This window comes from Cetorhinus maximus, chromosome 24, assembly GCF_964194155.1.
Source record: "Cetorhinus maximus chromosome 24, sCetMax3.hap1.1, whole genome shotgun sequence".
NCBI lineage: Eukaryota > Metazoa > Chordata > Chondrichthyes > Lamniformes > Cetorhinidae > Cetorhinus > Cetorhinus maximus.
This window is the reverse complement of record NC_135902.1, coordinates 24,124,184-24,146,459: the sequence shown is the minus strand read 5'-3', so window position 1 is coordinate 24,146,459 and position 22,276 is coordinate 24,124,184. Positions and strand designations below refer to the sequence as shown.

Genomic DNA, 22,276 nt, shown 5'->3' with positions numbered 1-22,276 from the left:
CAGGGTGAGTGTACATGCTCCTCATTCGGGGAGTGTGTACATGGTCCTGTTTCAGGGAGTGTGTTCATGGTCCTGTTTCATGGAGTATGTACATGGTCATATTTCAGGGAATGTATACATTGTCCTGCTTCAGGGAGTGTATATCTGGTCCTGTTTCAGGGAGTGTGTACATGGTCCTGTTTTAGGGAGTGTGTACATGATCCTGTTACAGGGAATTTGTACATGGTTCCGTTTCAGGGAGTTTGTACATGGACCTGTTTCGGCGAGTATGTAAAAGATCCTATTTCGGGGAGTGTGAACATGGTCCCCTTTCAGGGAGTGTGTACATGGCCCTGATTCATGGTGTGTGTACATGATCCTGTTTCAGGGAGTGTGTTCATGGTCCTGTTTCATGGAGTGTGTACATGGTCCTGTTTCAGGGAGTGTGTACATGGTGCTGTTTCATGGAGTGTGTACATGTTTCTATTTCGGGGAGAGTGTACATGATCCTGTTTCAGGGAGTGTGCACATGGTCCTGTTTCAGGGAGTGTGTACATGGTGCTGTTTCAGGGAGTGTGTACATGTTAGTATTTTGGGGAGAGTGTACATGATCCTGTTTCAGGGAGTGTGCACATGGTTCTGTTTCAGGGAGTGACTACATGTTCCTGTTTCAGGGATGTCATACATGGTCAACGTTTGGGGAGTGTGTACATGGTTCCTGTGTCAGGGTGAGTGTACACGGTTTTCCTTCATAGAGTGAGTACATGGTCATGTTTCAGGGAGTGTGTACAAGGCCCTATCTGGGAGAGTGTATAGATGGTCCTGTTTCATTGAGTGTATATATGGTCCTGTTTCAGGGGGTGTGTACATGGACCAGCTTCAATGAGTGTGTACATGGTCCTGTTTCAGGGAGAATATACATGGTCCTGTTTCCGGCAGTGTGTACATAATCCTGCTTCGGGGCATATGTACATGGTCCTGTTTCAGGGAGTGTGTACATGCTTCTATTTCAGGGAGATTGTACGTGATCCTGTTTCAGGGAGTGTGCACAAGGTTCTGTTTCAGGGAGTGTATACGTGGTCAACTTTTGGGGAGTGTGTACATGGTCTCGTATTAGGGTGAGTGTGCATGGTCCTCCTTCATGGAGTGAGTAAATGGTCATGTTTCAGGGAGTAGTACATGGTCCTGTCTCGGGGAGTGTATACATGGCCCTGTCTCATTGAGTGTGTATACGGTCCCATTTCAGGGAATGTGTACATGGACCTGCTTCAGGGAGTGTGTACATGGTCCTGTTTCAGGGAGTGTGTTCATGGTCCTGTTTCATGGAGTGTGTGCATGGTCCTGTTTCAGGGACTGTGTACATTGTCCTGTGTCAGCGAGTGTGTACATGGTGCTGTTTCATGGAGTGTGTACATGTTTCTATTTCGGGGAGAGTGTACATGATCCTGTTTCAGGGAGTGTGCACATGGTCCTGTTTCAGGGAGTGACTACATGGTGCTGTTTCAGGGAGTGTGTACATGTTAGTATTTTGGGGAGAGTGTACATGATCCTGTTTCAGGGAGTGTGCACATGGTTCTGTTTCAGGGAGTGACTACATGTTCCTGTTTCAGGGATGTCATACATGGTCAATGTTTGGGGAGTGTGTACATGGTTCCTGTGTCAGGGTGAGTGTACATGGTCTTCCTTCATGGAGTGAGTACATGGTCATGTTTCAGGGAGTGTGTACAAGGCCCTATCTGGGAGAGTGTATAGATGGTCCTGTTTCATTGAGTGTATATATGGTCCTGTTTCAGGGGGTGTGTACATGGACCAGCTTCAATGAGTGTGTACATGGTCCTGTTTCAGGGAGAATATACATGGTCCTGTTTCCGGCAATGTGTACATAATCCTGCTTCGGGGCACGTGTACATGGTCCTGTTGCAGGGAGTGTGTACATGCTTCTATTTCAGGGAGATTGTACATGATCCTGTTTCAGGGAGTGTGCACAAGGTTCTGTTTCAGGGAGTGTATACGTGGTCAACTTTTGGGGAGTGTGTACATGGTCCCCTATTAGGGTGAGTGTGCATGGTCCTCCTTCATGGAGTGAGTAAATGGTCATGTTTCAGGGAGTAATACATGGTCCTGTCTAGGGGAGTGTATACATGGCCCTGTCTCATTGAGTGTGTATATGGTCCCATTTCAGGGAATGTGTACATGGACCTGCTTCAGGGAGTGTGTATATGGTCCTGTTTCAGGGAGAATATACATAGTTCCTATTTCAGGAAGTGTGAACATGGTCCTATTTCAGAGAGTATGTATATGGTCCTGTTTCAGGGAGTGTATACAAGATTTTGTTTCAGTGAGTGTGTACATGGTCCTGTTTCAGGGAGTGTGTACATGGTCCTGTTTCAGGGCATGTATGCATGGTTCTGCTTCAGGGAGTCGAAACATGGTCCTTGAAAGTTGCATTACGCATTTGGTCACCTTCAGGTTAACATATACACATATGAGGGATTCGAGATGGAGAATGTAGGAATCCAAGGGCTCTATTTTATGGGGCACTGTGTTCCCTGTGCCCTGTGCCACTTGGTCACTGGTCAGCGATTTTAATGGTTTGGCAGTGGGCAGGCCACCCGCTGGATTTTGAGCCCCCCACCATCAAGCTCCAGTGTAATATTCAGCCCCATGTTTTAACGGCAAGCACAGTTTGGATTCTGAATATATCTTGCTGAATTTAACTGTTTCTTTCCAGGAACTGCACAATCTTGTTTCAGGAAAGTTGAACATATCTTGGTTAATTAATTTCGCAATCACCTTTGGAATCTTAAGTTTTAACGTGCCAATACTGACTAATCCATTTGAGGGAGGAACTATGTTGTTTTCCTTCTTGGAATTTCCAGCTACGTGTGAATGCTCTCTTTTAAAAGACCATCTGTGCAGTAATTCAGACTGTTCCTTCTTCACCAGTTCTGTATTTGCTGGTATCAAGGCTTCTGATAGAATCATTGCTCTACTGACTTATTGTGTGTGAATCACTGTCATTGATCATGAGTCCATTTGAGGTAAGAATGAATAGTTTTTCCTATTTGTTTGTTGAAATGTTGCTTCATGTTCTTCTTGAATGTTTGAGCGATGCTCTTAACTCTCCCACATTTCGTGTTTGGTGCTCTGGCCAGGTAGTAAGTACAATGGTTATAGGGTATTCAGACAAGATAGAGAGGGGGATAGAAGGGGAAGTTGGGTGGGGGGGGGTGGGGTTGCAATATTGATCAAGGAATCAATTATAGCAGTGATGAGGGATGATATCCTGGAAGGATCATCAAATTAAGCCATATGGGTAGAAATAAAAAACACAGAAGGCAAACATGCTGCTGGGTGTTTACTATAGGCCCCCAAACAGTCAGGGAGAGATAGAGGATCAAAGATGTAATCAAATTTCAGAGAAGTATAAGAATAATAAGACAGTAATAGTAGGGGATTTTAACTACCCAAATATCAACTGGGATAGTTTTAGTATGCAAGGTAGGGAGGGAGCAAAATTCTTAAGTTGCATCCAGGAACTTTTTTAGCCAGTGCGTAGAAAGCCAAACAAGGGAGGGGGCAGTTCTGGGCCTAATATTCAGAAATGAGCCTGGTCAGGTGTACGGCATATCAGTAGGGGAGCATTTTGGAGATAGTGACTATAACTCAGTTAGATATAGGATTGGTATGGAAAAGGATAAAGTTGGGCTGAGAATAAAAGTTCTAAACTGGGGAAAGGCTAATTTTACTAAGATGAGATGCGATTTGGCCCAAATGGACTGGAAGCAGCTATTTGCAGATAAAACAGTGTCAGAGCAGTGGGAGGCATTCAAGGAGGGGATAGTGAGAGTACAGGGCAAATATGTTCCCATAAAGTCAAAGGAGGGGATCAAGTCCAGGGAACCCTGGATGTCAAGGGACATAAAAGTTAGGATTAAGAAAAAAAGAGAAGCTTATAGCAGATACCGAGGGCTCAATACGGCAGAGTCCTTAGAGGAGTATAAAAAGTGCAGATGGGGATCTTAAAAAGGAAATTAGGAAAGCTAAGAGAGTATATGAGAATGTATTGGTGGGTAGAATAAAGGAAAAACCAAAGGGGTTTTTTAAATATATATGTGTGTGGACGCAGAAGACATGGGTGCGGTCCTCAATTAGTACTTTGCGTTAGTCTTCACAATGGTTTTAATGACTGTGAAAATGCTGAGAGATTACTGCTTTCAGTGGGAGGATGGGGCTTAACACAGAATAGACTACTGCACAGATAAACTTGGTTATTAAAGAATGGACGTCTTCAACTAGTACGGGAGATGGACAGTCTATAGAGATTAGCAACTTGGCATGTTGGGCAGACTAGAGGACCCTTCAAGGTAAAGGTGATTGTAGACTCATAGACATCTACAGCACAGAAGGAGGCCATTCAGCCCATCGTGTCTGCAGATATAGACAACAGGGTGGAGGACTGTGAAATATTAGAGGAAGTTAACATAGAGAGAAAGGGGATACTAGTGGTTTTAACGGCCTTAAAAGTACATAAATCTGCAGGCCAGGATGAGATGTATCCCAGGCTATTGGGGGAGGCAAGGGAAGAGATATCAGGGGCCCTGGCAGTAATTTTCAAATCCTCACTGGCCACAGGTGAGGTGCCAGAGGACTGGAGGACTGTTAACATTGTCTCATTATTAAAAAAGGGAGGAAGGGATAGACCAGGAAATTACAGGCCAGTCAGTCTAACCTCGATGATGGGGAAGTTACGAGAAAGAATTCTGAGGGACAGATATATCTGCACTTGGAGAGACACAGATTAATCAGGGATAGTCAGCATGGATTTATTAAGGGAAGGTCATGTTTGACAAATTTGACTGAATTTTTTGAGGAGGTAACCAGGAGTGCTGATGGGGGTAATGCTTTTGATGTGGTCTACGTGGATTTTAGTAAGGCTTTTGATAAGGTCCCTCATGGCTGACTGGTCAAGAAAGTAAGAGCCCATGGGATCCAAGCCAAAGTGGCACATTGGATGCAAAATTGGCTGAGAGGCAGGAAGCAGAGGGTGATGATAGAGGGATGTTTCTGTGACTGGAAGTCTGTCCCAGTGGGGTTCTGCAGGGCTCAGTACTGGGGCCCTTGCTGTTTGTGGTGTACATAAATGATTTGGACTTAAATGTAGGGGGTATGACCAAGATGTTCGCGGATGACATGAAAATTGGTAGGGTGGTAAACCGTGAGGAGGATAGTCGTAAACTGCAGGAGGATATCAATGGACTGGTCAGGTGGGCAGAGCAGTGGCAAATGGAATTCAACCCAGAAAAGTGTGAGGTAATGCACTTGGGGAGGGCTAACAAGGCAAGGGATTACACTATTAATGTTAGGACCCTGGAAAGTGCTGAAGATCAGAGGGACCTTGGTGTACATATCCACAGATCCCTGAAGGTAGCAGGGCAGGTAGATAAGGTGGTTAAGAAGGCATATGGGATACTTGTCTTTATTAGCTGAGGCATAGAATACAAAAGCAGGGAGGTTATGCTGCAAGTGTATAAAACGCTGGTTAGGCCACAACTGGAGTACTATGTGCAGTTCTGGTCACCACATTATAGGAAGGATGTGATTGCACTGGAGAGGGTGCAGAGGAGATTTACCAGGATGCTGCCTGGGCTGGAGGGTCTGAGCTATGAGGAAAGATTGGATAGGCTGGGGTTGTTTTCCTTGGAGCAGTGAAGGTTGAGAAGGGACCTGATAGAGGTGTATAAGATTATGAGGGGCATAGATAGGGTGGATTGGAAGGCACTTTTTCCACTAGTAGAGGGGTCAATAACCAGGGGGCATAGATTTAAGGTAAGAGGTAGAAGACTAAGAGGGGAGTTGAGGAGAATTTTTTTCAGCCAGAGGGTGGCGGGAGTCTGGAACTCACTGTCTGAAAGGGTGGTTGAGTCAGAAACTCTTGTAACATTTAAGAAGTATTTAGATATTCACTTGCGTTGCCATAGCCTCCAGGGCTATGGGCCAAGCGCTGGAAAATGGGATTAGTGTAGTCAGATCTTTGTTGATCAGTGCAGACACGATGGACTGAATGGCCTCCTCTGTGCTGTAGACGTTTAAGAGTCTACAATCACCTTTACCTTGAAGGGTCCTCTAGCCTGCCCAACATGCCAAGTTGCTAATCTCTATAGAGTGTCCACCTCCTGTACTGGTTGAAGACGTCCATTCCTTAATAACCAAGTTTATCTGTGCACTAGTTTATTCTGTGTTAAGCCCCATCCTCCCACTGAAAGCTGTAACCTCTCAGCATTCACAGTCATTAGGACCATTGTTGTTGTTCAAGTAGGTGACAGATGTGGTGTGAAGAGGAATGTAAGAGACTCCAGGAAGAAACAGATTAGGACATTGGGCAGATAGTTTCTAGAGAAATGTGAGGTGATACAATTTCTTTGCATGAGCAGAAGCAGATATTGAATGATGAAACTTTAAAAGCAGCGGAGGAGCAGAAAGACCGATTTTAACTTAGTCGAAACCTTCTCATTTGCAGAGAGTTAAAATTGGGTGTATCTTGGGTTCAGATTCACAAATGTTTACCATTGAGAGGACAAGGTTTTGAAGCTCTATAAAGAAAAGCACAATTGGGTCCTAGTTTAAAAAGAGTATTTTAGACAAAGGGAAACAGGCGATGTCAAATTATACAAGTGATTCACTAAGCTGCAGATGGAATATAGTGTCCAGTTTTGGATTTTACTTTGGACATCAGGCCATGGTGAGGGCTCAGAAGAGACTTTCTAATGTGATCCTAAGGACAAGAGGCTTTTAAACCTGAGGAGAGACTAGAGCCTTTTGGCCTCTGTTCACTGGAGTAGGCCAAGGGGAGATCAGAAGTGTTCAAAACCATGAGGGCTTGTTTGATAAGAGAAAATCTATTTATACTGGTTGGCATATGCTGGTCCGGTACTGGAGGAGTGGATAAATATGGGCAGTTAGATAGCAAGGGCATAATCGTAGTTGAGTTAGTGATTGGAACACTCATTCAAGACAAGCAGTGCAATGGTCAAAGGCAGAGAGCATCACAGTGAAACGCTGAGCCAAATAATCACTAACCTTCCTCTGATCAGATATATCAAGTACCCTGAACATTGAGAAGGGTGTGAGAGCTTTAAGGAGATTAGAGGAAGGTATAAAATGAAATGAGTGAGAGGTTTGGTGTGGAACAACCCGGATGCTGAGTCGTAAGAACATAAAAAATAGGAGCGGGAATAGGCCATTCAGCCCCTCAAGCCTGCTCCACCAGTCAATAAGATCATGACTGATCTGATGTAACCTTAACTGTACTTTCTGGTCTGTCCCCCATAACTCATTTGTCAATCAAAACGTCTGTCTACCTCAGCCTTGAATATATTCAATGATCCAGCCTGCATTGCTCGCTAGGTGAGAGAATTCCAATCACTAACAGCCCTCTGAGAGAAGAAATTTCTCCTCATCACAGAATCACAGAATCTCACAGTTCAGAAGAGGCCCTTCAGCCCATCGAGTCTGCACCAACACGTGAGAAACACCTGGCCTACCTATCTAATCCCATTTACCAGCACTTGGTCCATAGCCTTGAATGTTATGATATGCCAAGTGCTCATCCAGGTACTTTTTAAAGGATGCGAGGCAACCCGCCTCCACCACCCTCCCAGGCACCGCACCACCCTCTGGGTAAAAATGTTTTTCCTCACATCCCCCCTAAACCTCCTGCCCCTCACCTTGAACTTGTGTCCCCGTGTCTGACCCTTCAACTAAGGGAAACAGCTGCTCTCTATCCACCCTGTCCATGCCCCTCATAATCTTGTACACCTCGATCAGGTCGCCCCTCAGTCTTCCCTGCTCCAATGAAACAAGCCAAGTCTATCCAAGACTCATATCCGTCTTAAATGGGAGACCCCTTATTTTGAAACTGTGTCCCCTAGTTCTTGATTCCCCCATTATTGGAAACATCTCTATCTACCCTATCAAGCCCCCTCAGAATCTTAGATGTTTCAATAAGATCACCTCTCATTCTAGGTGTAGTCTCACCAATGCCCTGTACAATTGTACCAAGACTTCCTTCCTTTTTAACTTCATCCCCCTTGCAATAAAGGTCAACATTCCACTTGCCTTCTTGATTACTTGCTGTACCTGCATGCTGACTTTTTGTGATTCATGTACAAGGATACCCAGATCCCTCTGTACTACAGCATTCTGTAGTCTCTCTCCATTAAATAATATTCTACTTTTCTATGCTTCTTGCCAAAGTGGACAACCACACTTTTCCCACATTATACTCCATATGCCAATTTTTTGCCCACTCACTTACCCTATCTATATCCCTTGACAGATTCTTTGCATCCACCTCACAGCTTGCTTTCCTTCCTATCTTTGTATCACCAGCAAATTTGGCTACAATACAGTCAGTCTCTTTGTCCAAGTCATTAATATAAATTGTAAGTAGTTGAGGCCCCAGCATTGATCCCTCTGACACTCCATGAGTTACAGTTTGCCAACCTAAAAATGACCCATTTATGCTGACTCTCTGTTTCCTGTTAGTTAGCTAGTCCTCTAACTATGCTAATATATCACCCCCAAAACCATATGCTCTTATCTTGTGTATCTTACTATTCATGTGGCACCGTATCAAATGCCTTTTGAAATCTACTCGTTCCCCTTCATCCACGCTGTTTGTTACATCCTCAAAGAACTCTAATAAATTTGTCAAACACAATTTCCGTTTCACAAAACCATGTTGACTTTGGCTGATTGTATTATGATTTATTAAGTATTCTGCTATAACTTCCTTAATAATGGATTCTAGCAATTTCCCCATTACAGATGTTAGGCTAACTGGCCAATAGCTCCCTGTTTCCTGCCTTTTTTCTTGAACAGTTGTGTTACATTTGTGATTTTCCAATCCACTGGGACCTTTCCAGAATCCAGGGAATTTTGGAAGATTACAACCAATGAGTCCACTATCTCTGCAACCTCTTCTTTTAAGACCCTAGGATGCAGGTCACCAGACCCAGGGGACTTGTCAGCCTTAAGTCCCATTAGTATTCCCATTACTTTTTCTCTAGTGTTAGTGATTGTTCTAAGTTCCCACCTCCCTTTTACCTCTTGATTTCCAACTATTTTTGGGATCATTTTGTGTCTCCTACTGTGAAGATAGTTATAAAATACTTGTTCAAAGCATCTGTCATTTTCTTGTTTCCCATCATTAATTCCTCAGCCTCACCCTTTAAACAGCAATGCTCACGTTAGCTCTCTTTTCTTTTCTATATACTTGTAGAAGCTTTAATTGCCTGTTTTTATATATCTTGATAGTTTTCGCTCATACTCCAATTTCTCCCTCTATTATTTTTTAGTCATCGTTTATTGGTTTTTAAAGCCTTCCCAATCTTCTTCCCTATCACTAATTTTTGCAGCATTATACACCTTTCCTTTCAATTTGATACCACCCTTAACTTCCTTAGTTATCCACAGGTGGAGCATCTTTCTGGTAGAGTTGTTCTTCCTCAATGGAATATATCTTCGCTGATTGTTATGAAATATCTCCTTAAAGGTCCCTGCCACTGCATCTCCACTGTCTTACCATTTAACCTGTTGTCCCAGTCCACTTTAGCCACGTTCGCCTTCAGACCTATGTAATTGCCTTTATTTAATTTTAAGACGCTAGTTATGGACCCACATTTCTCACTCTCAAACTGAATGTGAAATTCCATCATATTATGGTCATTCTTGCCTAGATGATCCTTTCCTATGACGTCCTTAATTAATCCTGTCTCATTACACATTACCAGGCCCAAAATAGCCTGCCCCCTGGTAGGTTCCAGCATGTACTATTATAAGAAACTGTCCCGAATATGCTCGACAAACTCATCCTCCAGACTACTGTTGCCAATTTGATTTGTCCAATTGATGTGAAGATTAAAATCACCCATGATTATCACAGTACCTTTCTTAAAAGCCCCGATTATTTCTTGATATATAGTAATCTGTAGCAACTTTAGGGGGCCTATAAACTACCTCCACCAGTGGCATCTTTCCTTTGCTATTTCTTATCTCTAACCGAGCTGGTTTTACATCTTGATTTTCTGAAACAAGATTGTTTCTCACTAATATGCTGGTCTCATCCTTCATTAAGAGAGCTACCCCACCTCCTTTTCCTTACTTCCTGTCATTTGGAAATGTCAAATACCCTTGAATATTCAGAACCCAGCCTTGAGCACATTGCAACCACGTCTCTGTAATGGCTATTATATCATATGCGTTTATTTCTATTTATGCTATCAATTCATCTATCTTGTTATGAATGCTGCAAGCCTTTAGAGAGCCTTTAATTCTGTCTTTTTACCATGTTTGCTTATTCTGACCTTATTTGCTGGTGCGCACTTAAGTTTGTACGCTCTGTTCATTCCTATCACATTCTGGTTATCATCACCTGTATCATTACCCTGCACTATTGTCTTATCCCTTCTCTTTAACGTTCTGAATTGCCCCTCATGTGAACCTTCCACCCTCCCCACAACATACAGCAGAATTTTATGTCTCATGGGCGGGTGCATGCCCGACCAGAACAGACATGAAATAACGTGAGATGATGTCGGGCGAGCATCCCAACGTCATCTCGCATGCGAGCAATCCTCAGGTCGGTGGGCACACACAGATGTCAGAGCTGTGCCTGCCAACAATTAAAAGGCCACTTAAGGCCATTAAAAAAGCAATTGTTTGCGATTTTACATTGCCTGTGCAATTTTGCGCTCGTCGCACGGGCAAAATGGGCAGGCAAGCAGCCCACTTTTAACGAAACCTCATCCAAGGGCAGGATGAAAAGGGTCAGCAGCATTGCCATTGTGGTCAGTGAGGAGTTGAGGAGATAGTTTGCTGCTGGTTGCCTATTTGAACTTGACAGCTTCATCTCAGCTCTGAGCTTCATCCTTAGCATTTCCAGGCTTCATTTCAGGACTTATTGGTGTCTCCAAGGCCCCCGGAGGATTTTGACCATGTGGACCCTTCCAGGTATCAGGCAGCCTTCCGTTACCCTGGGAATGGGGATTGTGGTCTCCACTGGAGGCACCTCCCCTGAGGAGGAAGAGAGGGGCAGAAGGGGGAGGAGGCCAGGTGTCTCTATGAAGCTTCCAGGGAGTGACCTGTGGGAGGAGAGGTGCAGGCACAAGGGGCACAGGGACCAGCAGGTGGTCCAAGGCAGAAGGGCCGCAGAAGATGCCACTATCCTGCTGCCAGGGTTTACAGGCGGCGATGCAGCTACCTCAATATGTCCAAGGTACAACGCTGAAGGAGGCTCTGCCTCTCCAGGGAGACTGTGACCTCCATTTGTCAGATGATTGGGTTTAAAATCACCCCCAACAGTGCGGGTGGACACCCCATGCCTGTGGCCCTGAAGGTCACAGTGGCCCTCAACTTCTTTGCCTCTGGGTCTTTCCAGGGGTCAGTGGGGGTCTTTGTGGAGTCTCCCAATCAACTATCCATAGTTACGTTAAGCTGGTAACAGAAAATCTGTTCAGGCAGATACTGACATTTATTCATTTTCGAACAGACGAGGCCAGCCAGGCTGAGTGAGCCAGAGAGTTTGCAGCGATTGCTGGGTTCCCCCGCATCCAGGGTGCCATCGACTGCATCCATGTGGCTATCAAGGAGCCAGTATGTCAGCCAGGTGCCTTTGTCAACAGGAAGGGATTCCATTTGATGAACATCCAGATAGTTTGTGACCACAAGATGAAGGTTCAAGGCTATTCTGTGCTGCAGCTTGACTAGATGGATGGCTGCTGGGTGACAAGGGCTATCTACTGAAAAGATGGCTTATGATACCTCTCCACCACCCAAGGACAGAGGCAGAGCAGCGTTATAATAGGAGTCATGCCTCCACAAGGATGGTCTTCATAGGTCTTCTGAAGATGCGCGTCCAATGCCTGAACCGTTCAGGGGGCGCACTACAATACCCTCCAGAGCGGGTGTCACTGATAGTGGTTGGATGCTGCGCTCTCCACAATCTGGCACTGGCAAGGGGAACCCACTGGAGGAAGAGGATCTTGAGGCAGCTCCACAGGCCACAGAGGATGAATCCAGTGGTGAGTCAGAAGAGAAGCACGGTGAGGAGAACGCTGAGGGTGTGGATGCAGACCTCTGATCCTTCAGGGAGGCAGAGACACCAGGCATACCTTGATCCAACGCTCCTTCAGCTAGGCTGCCAAAGATCTGCTTCCACCTCATGCCAGGGCTGCCGCCTCCATCCAGGATATCTGAAATGGCCCTCTCATTTGAACCAAAAGTCCACTCAGTACCTGTGCAATAAAGTTCAGAGCCACTCCAGTCCAGCATGAGATACTGGCGTGCCCTGCACCTACAAAACAAGTGAAGCATACTCAGGCCGTTAAGACACAAGCAAAGTTTATATCATGTTGGCACTCACACTGAATGAACACAACAATATATGGTCATACCAGTAAACATATTAAAACATGGCAGAACAGAAAATCATTCGTGAACAGTCCCTCTGTGCTCATGGTGCCTTAAACTTACGTTTGTGTGTGCAGCGTCTTGTTGTCCCCCACCTTGCTGGCAATGGCATTGGAGACAGCCTGCTGACTATGCTATCCTGTTGGCCTTGATTACCTTGGTGGTCATCCTCTGGCCAGTGGAGCCTGGTACTGACCCTGCCTGGGAGGGAGCGGCCAGTGCAACGGCTGGCATCTCCCTAGTCGCCACAACCTCAGATGCCACAGTCACTGGCAGAGGGGCAGAGGAGCTGCTGCCATCAACCAGAGCATCCTGAAAGGAGCCCACAGCGAAGACAGGCAGCTCATGCGCCAATATAGGGTAACTCTGGACCTCCGTGCTCACCATTGATGGACGTAGGCACCTAGCTAGAATACTGGGTGCCTCATCCATCTCCCACACTGGCACTGACCACAAGGTCAGTGCCTGTGTGAGGGCTTGCAAGTCCGGGTGTAACCCCAGGAACCCCTGATTCTGTCCCTGGAGCTGCCTCTCCATGAGAGTCGCCACTCTCTCAATAGAGGAGGCAGTGCACTCGACCGTGACGGTCAACACAGTGCTCATGCTCCGCATGGGCTCCTCCACAACACAGACCATAGCACGCAGACCTTCCCCAGATCCTCCTGCACATCCCGCTGGACATCCAGTATCTGCCATCTAATGGACAACTCCTGACTCTCGTCATCTGCCTTTGATTCAGCATTGTCCTGTTCTCCGGCAGTCCCTCAACTGCCGGTGCCCTGGTCACTCTCTGCCTCCACCCGCTCCTCAAGCAAGTGTGAAGTGTCCTCACTGCTATGCACCGACAATCTAGCCGATGATCTAATGCCCACCGAGGTGCCGGTATCTATGCTGGTGCTTGGTGCAGAGAAGGGGTGTGACGAAGGTGCATCTAAAGGCACGGGGTCCTCTGGCATCAAGGGCGGCTCTTTGGGGTCCTGCGTTCAGGGGCGAGCTGGCAATTCGAGCGGGGACCGACATGTCATTAGTTTAAGTCATCACACCGTGTGCATGCCAGGCGCCCTGGTGAGACAATGGACATCATGGTGCCCTTGTCTTCCAATGATCAAAGGGTTTGAGGCTCCCATTAATGATGAGACTACACAAGAATGTTTGCACAATCCAACACTCTCACCTCTGTGCACTGCACTCTTACCTTCGCCAGAGACCCCTTCCTCTCCACAATGGGCTGACTGAGGTGGGTAGTGGCACTCCAGCTCCAAGGCATCCATTTTGTACCTCATCAAAATTAGGAGATTTGGGGGGACATCTGCCTGTCCTTGACCTCTCGATGGTGTTATGGCTTCTCTTCTCCTGAAAGGACAGAGGAGCATTGATTAGTCCACTCTCTGCCTGTAGCACCATTGCAGTCTGGCCAACCCCACCTGAGGAACACTTTGCAGGGCACCTCCGAGTCATGGCCCTCGACCCGCAAGTGCTCACCCCCTTGGCCAACTCCGGTGTCATTGACAGTTGCCACTCAGAATCTAACACCCCTGAGCTCCATGGTGGGGGGACAGCCAGCCCTCAACAACTTCTCCACACTGATCCATGCCAACTCAGTACTCACTCTTGCCAAGCGCAGCAGGTCGTTGAACCTTTTGTGGCACTGCGCCCATGTACGCCGCACAACATTGTGGCCGTTGACCTCGGCTGCCACCTCCTCCCAGGTTTTTTTGGTCAGGTCCGATGGCCTCCTCCTGCCATCCCTGGGTACAAGAGTGTCCCACCTGACACCGGCCTCCTCCACGAGGACCGCGAGGCACTCGTCCAAAAGACAGGGGGCCGAATGCCCACCCAACTTACCCACCTGCTTGATGTTTCCTGCTGCTGGTGAGGCCATCGTTCCAGTCTCCAGATGGACTCTAAAGATTCTCCCCTGGCAGCCTTCAGGGAGCTGCCTTTGGCGGTTTTAAAGTGCCTGTTGGGTCGCCATTGGACTCAGCGCCTGACAGGCCCCCGCCCGGCCCTTCCCGACCATTGAGAAGACGTGTTTCACACTGGGTGGACCTTAATTGGCCATCCAGCATGAAATCGCGTTTGCAACGTGACTGCAGCCGGGGGTGGATTCCACAGCCGCTTCCACTCCCGCCAACTTGGGTGAAATTCAGGCCAAAGTTTAAAGCCCTCTTTACAGTCCTGTTTATACAATTCACTAGGACATTCATTTAGATGAAGGCCATCCCAATGGTACAGTTCTCTCTGTCCCCAGTACTGGTGTCAGTGCCCCATGAATCAAAACCCATTTCTCCCACACCAGTCTTTGGCTCAAAGATTTTTCCCCTACCATTCCAGTCCCGAGGAGGTGTCCTTAACTCTGGCAACAGCCAGGCAACACAGCCTTCAGGACTCACGCTTTCAGCTTCAGAGAACTGTATCCATCTCCCTAACTATACTGCCCCATACTACAACTACATTTCTTTTAACTTCCCCCCATTTGAATGGTTTCCTGCATCACGGTGTTGTAGTCAGTCTGCTCATCCTCCTTCAGTCCCTGCTCTCAGCTACACAAGCTGCAGGAACTTCAAACCTGTTGGACAATTACAAAGACTGAGGCTCCTCCAGTGTTATCAACTGGATCCCCATACCAGCGTGATTCACAGTCACACCCTCGGGACACTGCCCGTGAACCAAATTCAAAGTACCCAGCCTGAGGGGTGTAAATGCCCTCCTGAAACAAAGAGTCCAGGTAACTTTCTCCCCCATGATGCATTGCAGCGTCTGAAATTCAGACTCCAGCTCATCAGCTCTGAGCCGAAGTTCCGTAAGCTGCAGAAACTTACTGCAAATGTGGTTGTTGTGGATCTCATAGATGTCCAACAGCTGCAACACATCAGCTCCCCTGCCATCTTTATTGTGTCTTATTTAATTAATTAAGTTTAGAAATATCATTCAACTCATTTCTTCCATAAAGAGCTGGAGAAACAATTGTGTGGGAATGGGATATGTCACAGGGACATATGACTATTCTGGAGTTTTGTTGCATTTACCTTTCAACATCAGAAATGGGGGTGGGTGCAGGTAGAATCCATGATAGGAGAACGTGCAAGGTTTGTAGCAGCAGATTAAATGAGTGGGTAGAGTCTATGACTAGAATTGTGGAAGGAGATGGATTTATGGACCAACTAAACTCCTCTTAAATTAAGTTGTATTTTGTTATTTCAGATAACTCCATCACACGAGGTAACCAACAAAGCTTGCAAGCGAAGAAACTATGCTGTTCTTACGCATGGTATGGATCTACTTCCCTTATTTTGCACATTCCCACAAAAACCCATCTTTTCCTTTATAATGAATTTTGGGTTTAAGCTGAGGATGTTAATGCTTTTGAATATTTTGCCTCCCCTCTTGTTCAACAATGATGTCAGTCTTCAGCCATCATGGAACACACTTGTTTTCATCCTGTTCCTTCCATCAACTTCCATCCCCATCTCCAAAAACTTCTTTGAGACTTATCCTTCCAACAGCCATTTAGTCACTTGCACCCACTCCTTTGACACTGTCCCTGTTATTTCATGAAGAACTGCAGGACATTTTACCATGTTCAAGGTCCAAATTAGAGTAATCTCAATCACACTGTGTCAATATCAAACACTCTCAAGGTAGGTACAGCACAGATTTGATACAACAACAGCTTGCATCTATATAGCACCATCAACATGGTAAAATAACCCATGGGAACTTTTCCAAACAAAATTTGGTACCAAACCACATAAGCAGATCTTAGGGTAGATGACCAAGAGCTAAGTTAAATACATTCATTAAGGAGTTCTTAAAAGAGGAAAGAGGGGAAGAGAGAAGAATAAGTTTACATGGGGAATTCCAGAACTTAGGACCTTGGCAGCTGAAGACAGAGCCAGCAATTGTGATTAAAATTGGGAATGTTCAAGAGGCCACAGTTGTATGAGGGCAGATATCTTCGGGGTTGTGGCCTAATGCAGTGCTTTATAAAGGTTCAGCATAAATCCCCTGCTTTTGTATTCTTGGCCTATATTTATGAAGCCCAAGATCTCACATGCTTTGCTCACCACTCTCTCAATATGTTCTGCCACTTTCAAAGGCTTATCCACTTACCAGTTCTCTCTGTCCCTGCACTCGTTAGAACAATGCCATTAAGCCTATATTCTCTCTCCCTATCTCTTCTTCCAAAATGCATTACGTCACACTTCTCTGTATTAATTCCCTCTGCCACTTGTCTGCCCATTCTACCAGCCTATCTATACTTCAGTTGCAATTGATTAATATACTCCTCATTGCTTGCCACTCCTCTCCACCAAGCTCAGTATAATCAGAAAATTTTGAAATTTCACTCTGTATTCCAATATCCAAGTCATTTACAGATCTTGCAAATAAACAGTGGTCCTAACAATGAACTTTGGTGTTACCACCATCTATTATCCTCCAGTTTGAAAAATAACCATTTGCCACAACACACTGTTTTCTGTCCTTAAGCCAATTTATTATCCAATTTGATCCTCCCATTCCATGAGCCTCAATTTTGTTAACCAGCCTCTTAAGTGGTACCTTGTCAAATTCTTTCTTAAATCCATTTAAAAAACACCCATTGCATTCCCTTTATCAACTCCCTCTTCATCAAAAAACTCAATTAGATTAGTTGAGGAAAGGTTGGAACAGTATGGCAAGCCCTATCACTATCTCCATTCCCACTTCTTTAGCAGTTTGGGATGCAAGCCATCTGGACTAGGTGATTTATCCACTCTTAAACATAGCCAACCTTGCCAGTACTTCATGCATTATCTCTACAATGTCTGCTTCTGCAGATATTTTGTTAGATTCTTCTTCCACAGTAAAGATTGATGCAAATTCTTTTTGCTTTGCACTGTACATTAAAGCATAGATCACCCTCTTTGTCCCTAATAGGACCAACTCCACCTCCTTCTACTTGCTTACTACTTACATGCCCTCAGAAGATTTCTGAGTTGCTTTTTATGTTTACTGCCATTCTATTCTCATACTCTCTCCTCGCTAGTCTTATTTTCCATTTCACTTACCCTCTTCAATCTCTCTCTTGATTAATTCATCTGACTTGTGTAATACACCCTATTGTTTTAGTTTTATCATATTCTTTATCTCCCTTGTCACCCTTGGTTTTAGTAGGGATTAGTACTTTATACTAAACCCCAGAGTAAGAAAATTCTTGTCAAGGAATAACCATATTGGCAAAAGAGACAATCACTAATTTAGAATGCAAACTAACAAGGTTTATTGGGCAATAAAGTTTGATACTTAACATTTCACTAGTTGAGGCATAGCACAATAAACAAGTTCAACCCATGTGGGTTTGTCTTTCTTGTAGACACTGGGATTTCTAGGGTCTTCTCGTCTTGGTTCTTTGAACTTGTTCTCTTGACTCATGGCGTCCTTCACAATTTTAGTTTAGCCAACCTAACTCTTACATCCTTTTGCAACTCCAAGACTTCAATTGTAGTGGATTCTTTTTCAACCCACTACTTCCCAACCTTAGCTGCTAAAGCTTCCAGTCCACCTTAACTGCTACACACTTCACAGTTGCCTGCTGAATGTTTCCCTCTCTCTCTGTCTCTCCCTTTCTGATAAAGACAGTTTCCTAACAAAGACTATTCAACTCTCTCTTAAAAGCAATTACTTTAGCTTTAATACTAGATCCTAAAACTTATCTCTATGCTGGATTCTTGTAACAATCCTCAACCTGTGACAATTACTTTAGTCACTTCTGGGTTCTTATGGCAACCCCTCAAATTGGGACAAATAACTGTTGACCACTAATGTCCTTTGCTGATGCTAACTTCTTAGCAAGTACCCACTCCTAGCTCTCTTCCAACAAATGGAATTCCAATACAAATGTTAAGTGAGTCACTTCATTTTTGATTTCATTTCAAAACTGATTATACTATTAAATTACATCTCTTACATTCATACAATATAAATGCCAAAGTTAGTCTAATTTCATTTTTAAAAATCATTCAGCTTAACTTTAAAAGTGGCTGTGACCACTTTCCTGACCATAACTTCACTCTTTTTTTCTCAAAGCTACATCAACTGTATTTGGCATTTAAAGACACACCAACTTTAAGACTTCTTACAACATATTACAAAACTAACGAATTATCCTAATCATGCATACAAATTAAGACTTTTCATCACAAAACCAATGTGTAGTACAATTTGATAACTTAGCCCTATTAGTCACACAAATGAGGTGACATCTAACACTTTGGTTCTCCTATCTTTTGCCCTTGTTGGAAAGTATCTAGCTTGTACCAGAATCATCTCTTCTTTAAAGATCTCCCATTGCTCCGTTGCAGTTTTTTCCTGTCAGTCTTTGGTTTCCTTTTACCATGGCAAGATCTCTTCTCAGTCTATTGAAGATAGCCCTCTTCTAATTTAGACATTAGATTGCTTCTTTCTCTTCTCCATTACTAATCTAAACCTTATGCTACAACGATAGTTCTTATGCAAATGTTCCCCCACAAACACTTGGTACATTTGGCCCACCTCATTTCCCAGCACTAGATCCAGCAATACCTCCTTTCTAGTTGGGCCAAGAACATACTGATCAAGTAATTTCTCCTGAACATGTTTCAGAAATTCTTCCTAAAGCAAAACTAAAATACTGCAGATGCTGGAAATCTGAAATAAAAACAAAGTGCTGGAAACACTCAGCAGGTCTGGCAGCATTTGTGAAGAGAGAAACAGAGTTAAGGTTTTCAGTCAAATATGACTCATCTTTAGAAGTGAAGAAAGGTAGAAATGCAATGAGTTTTGTGTTGTTGAAAGAGGGAAGGGGAGGAAGAACAAAAGGGAAGGTCTGGGATAGGTTTGAGGGTGGGAGAGCTTAAATGCCAAAGATGTAATGAAACAAAAAGCAAAGGGTGTGCTAATGGTTATAGTAAAGAAACAAAGCATTTATCCAGAGTGAGTGTGAAAGGCAGAATAACGAGTAGCTCTGTCCACAAACATAAATGTCAAAGACAAGAATCGGATTGGCACATGGCAAAAAGCAGAATCAAAATTCACAAGGTTCATGGATTGAAATTGCTGAACTCTATGTTAAGTTCAGAAGACTGTAAAGTGCCTAATGAGAAGATGAGGTGCTGTTCCTCAAGCTTGTGTTGAACTTCACTGGAACAGTGCAGCAAACCAAGGACAGAAATGTGAGTGTGACAGCATGATGGGGAATTAAAATGGCAAGCAACTGGAGGCTCGGGATCATGCTTGCAGACTGAGCAGAGGTGTTCTGCAAAGCTGTCACCCAATATGCATTTGGTCTTCCCAATGTAGAGGAGACCACATTTTGAACAGCAAATACAGTATACTAAATTAAAAGAAGTACAAGTAAATCACTGCTTCACCTGGAAGGAGTGTTTGGGGCCCTAGACAGTGAGGAGAGAGGAAGTAAAAAGGCAGGTGTTAAACCTCTTGCGATTGCAAGGGTGTTGGGGGTGATTATGGAGAGACCAGGGTGGAGGGAACAGTCCCTTTAGAATGCTGACAGAGGAGAGGAGGGGAAAATGTTTTTGGTGGTGGCATTATGCTGGAGGTGGGGGAAATGGTGGAAGATGACCTTTTGAATGTGGAGATAGACAGGGTGGAAAGTGATGACAAGAGGAACCCTATCATGGTCCTGGGAGGGAGGGGAAGGAATGAGGGTAGATATCTGGGAAATGGGTTGGGCACAGCTAAGAGCCCTGCCAACCACAGTGGGGGAGAATCCTCAGCTGAGGAAAAAGGAAGATGTATCAGGAGCATAGTTGTGTTTTTTTAAACACCAGATAATCTCATTAATAATGTTGATTAAGGGATAAATATTGGCCAGGAGAAATCCCTGCTCTTGTTTGAATTGAATCATGGGATCCTTTACCCTGGGCGGGTAAAGCTCCCTCTACATGTGCCTCAATATTAATCTCATATGATCACTCACACCCCACCACCCACTTCCCCCACACTCTTGTTTCAATGTGGTGCTGTTCCATTGGCCATATTATTTATACAATGGTCTCTTGCTGAATGAACTGGGGACAGTGAGGAGATTGTCCCTGGTTAAAATTTTGACTGAAAATTTTGATTATTAGAAGTAATAAATATTCCCCAGTGCCTGTGATTTTGGATGGATATGTATGGGATTGGCTAACACTCAGGTTGAACAGAGTGTAAATTTGGGGGTTAATCTGGTGAAATTGTAAGATTAACTGACTTTTTCTTTCTGCCTGTAAAAGAGAAAGATTTCTAAATAGTGCTGTCATTTTTTTCAGGATCACTTGGAGTACTAAATTACAATTTATTCAATCTCCACTTCCATGGGTAGGAGGCACCTGGCTTCATGGCATCTTTACAATGTCGTTTGTCAAGTTCAATTAGCAAACAATGTCTTCAGAACTCCAAAACATTCACCTATACACATCCCCAGATCAAAAAAAGCCCAGCAGATCAGAACATCAAGACAGAAGAAGCAGAAAAAAACATCAAGCAAAGTATCCATCACATTAAAGTATCTCCTCCCAAAGTTCTGATATACTCCCATGGACTATACGCAGCCATTTAATCTCCTGTGGGAAACTTCTATATATATATATAAACTCCCTGATCTCTAATAATAATTGAATAAAACTCTAGGATTTCTATTTATTCTTTCATCTCCACCCTGACAGTTGTCCTTTCTGTGCTCACTTACCTTAGTACTTTGATAAAAGCAAAATACTGCGGAAGCTGGAAATCTGAAACAAAAACAAAAATACCTGGAAAACTCAGCAGGTCTGACAGCATCTGTGGAGAGGAATACAGTTAATGTTTCGAGTCCGTATGACTCTTCACCAGAACTCTGGGGAAGAGTCACACGGACTCAAAATGTTAACTGTATTCCTCTCCGCAGATGCTGTCAGACCTGCTGAGTTTTCCAGGTATTTTTGTTTTTGTTTGCCTTGGTACTTTGTTCGGGCAGGAACAGTGCAAGGAAAAATCACCTCATTGAAACTTTGTTTTGGAATAGATATTATTGGAGCTCGATGTTGAACTGACAGATGACAATTTGGGAGCTTACGTAATTTTTTAGTAGCTTCTGCTATGAATGGTGTAACAATGGGCTGTCCAGCCCAGTGTGGAGCATGGTTAGGAAAGTATATTTAGCTTGCCTGTGAAAAGATTCTTCCTTACAATTTGTAGCTGGTGGGACATATTGTGATGTTAACATAATAAACGTGATGTTGCAATAAATTTGAAAGATTTTTTTTAGTGGATTTGAGGAACATTGAAGACATTAAAATTGAGCCTATGTCTGGAATTTCATCCAAGCTATTCTAGTTCCACTGTAGGAGCCATTAGGGTGGGAGAAGAGGATCAGCCTCAAGGAAATTCCCAGCTTCTGGAATTTTAATTAACGCCATGTTCCATCACCGGTATTCTCCCCTTGCTGAGGTTTGGGCACTCATCCTGGTGACCCTTGGTACACTATTCCACCACAAGGGCATCACAGTTCAGGCCATTCTCAACTGCCATTCAATCACCGTCATTTTCCCACACATGTGACTGGATCCTGAGCCTGACTGGTTTTGCTTCTGTTTCCCAGGCCAATTTCAGCCTCCCAACTGCTGAACTGACTAAGCTCTGCCAATTCGGCTCAGACCAGCAATTGTAAGGGGCGATGCAGAGTCCTCATAAATATTGAGGGATCAAAGAGCAGAAAGGTTAATTGGGCCCCAACCTGATTAGAGCTATTGTTTGCAACAGTGTCACCCATTTCTGGAGCTGCCAGTCAAACAGGGAGCAGCAACTAAAAATACAAAACATATGG

At 44.4% G+C, this 22,276-nt stretch overlaps 1 long non-coding RNA gene across 1 annotated transcript; it reads left to right on the top strand.

The window, feature by feature from the left end:
• Positions 1–2,846: 2,846 nt before the first annotated feature.
• LOC144699714 (uncharacterized) lies at positions 2,847–21,699 on the top strand. Its single transcript, XR_013580600.1, has 3 exons — positions 2,847–3,020; positions 15,655–15,721; positions 20,742–21,699. It is a non-coding gene; the product is annotated as an uncharacterized LOC144699714 (long non-coding RNA).
• The last annotated feature ends 577 nt before the right edge of the window (positions 21,700–22,276 follow it).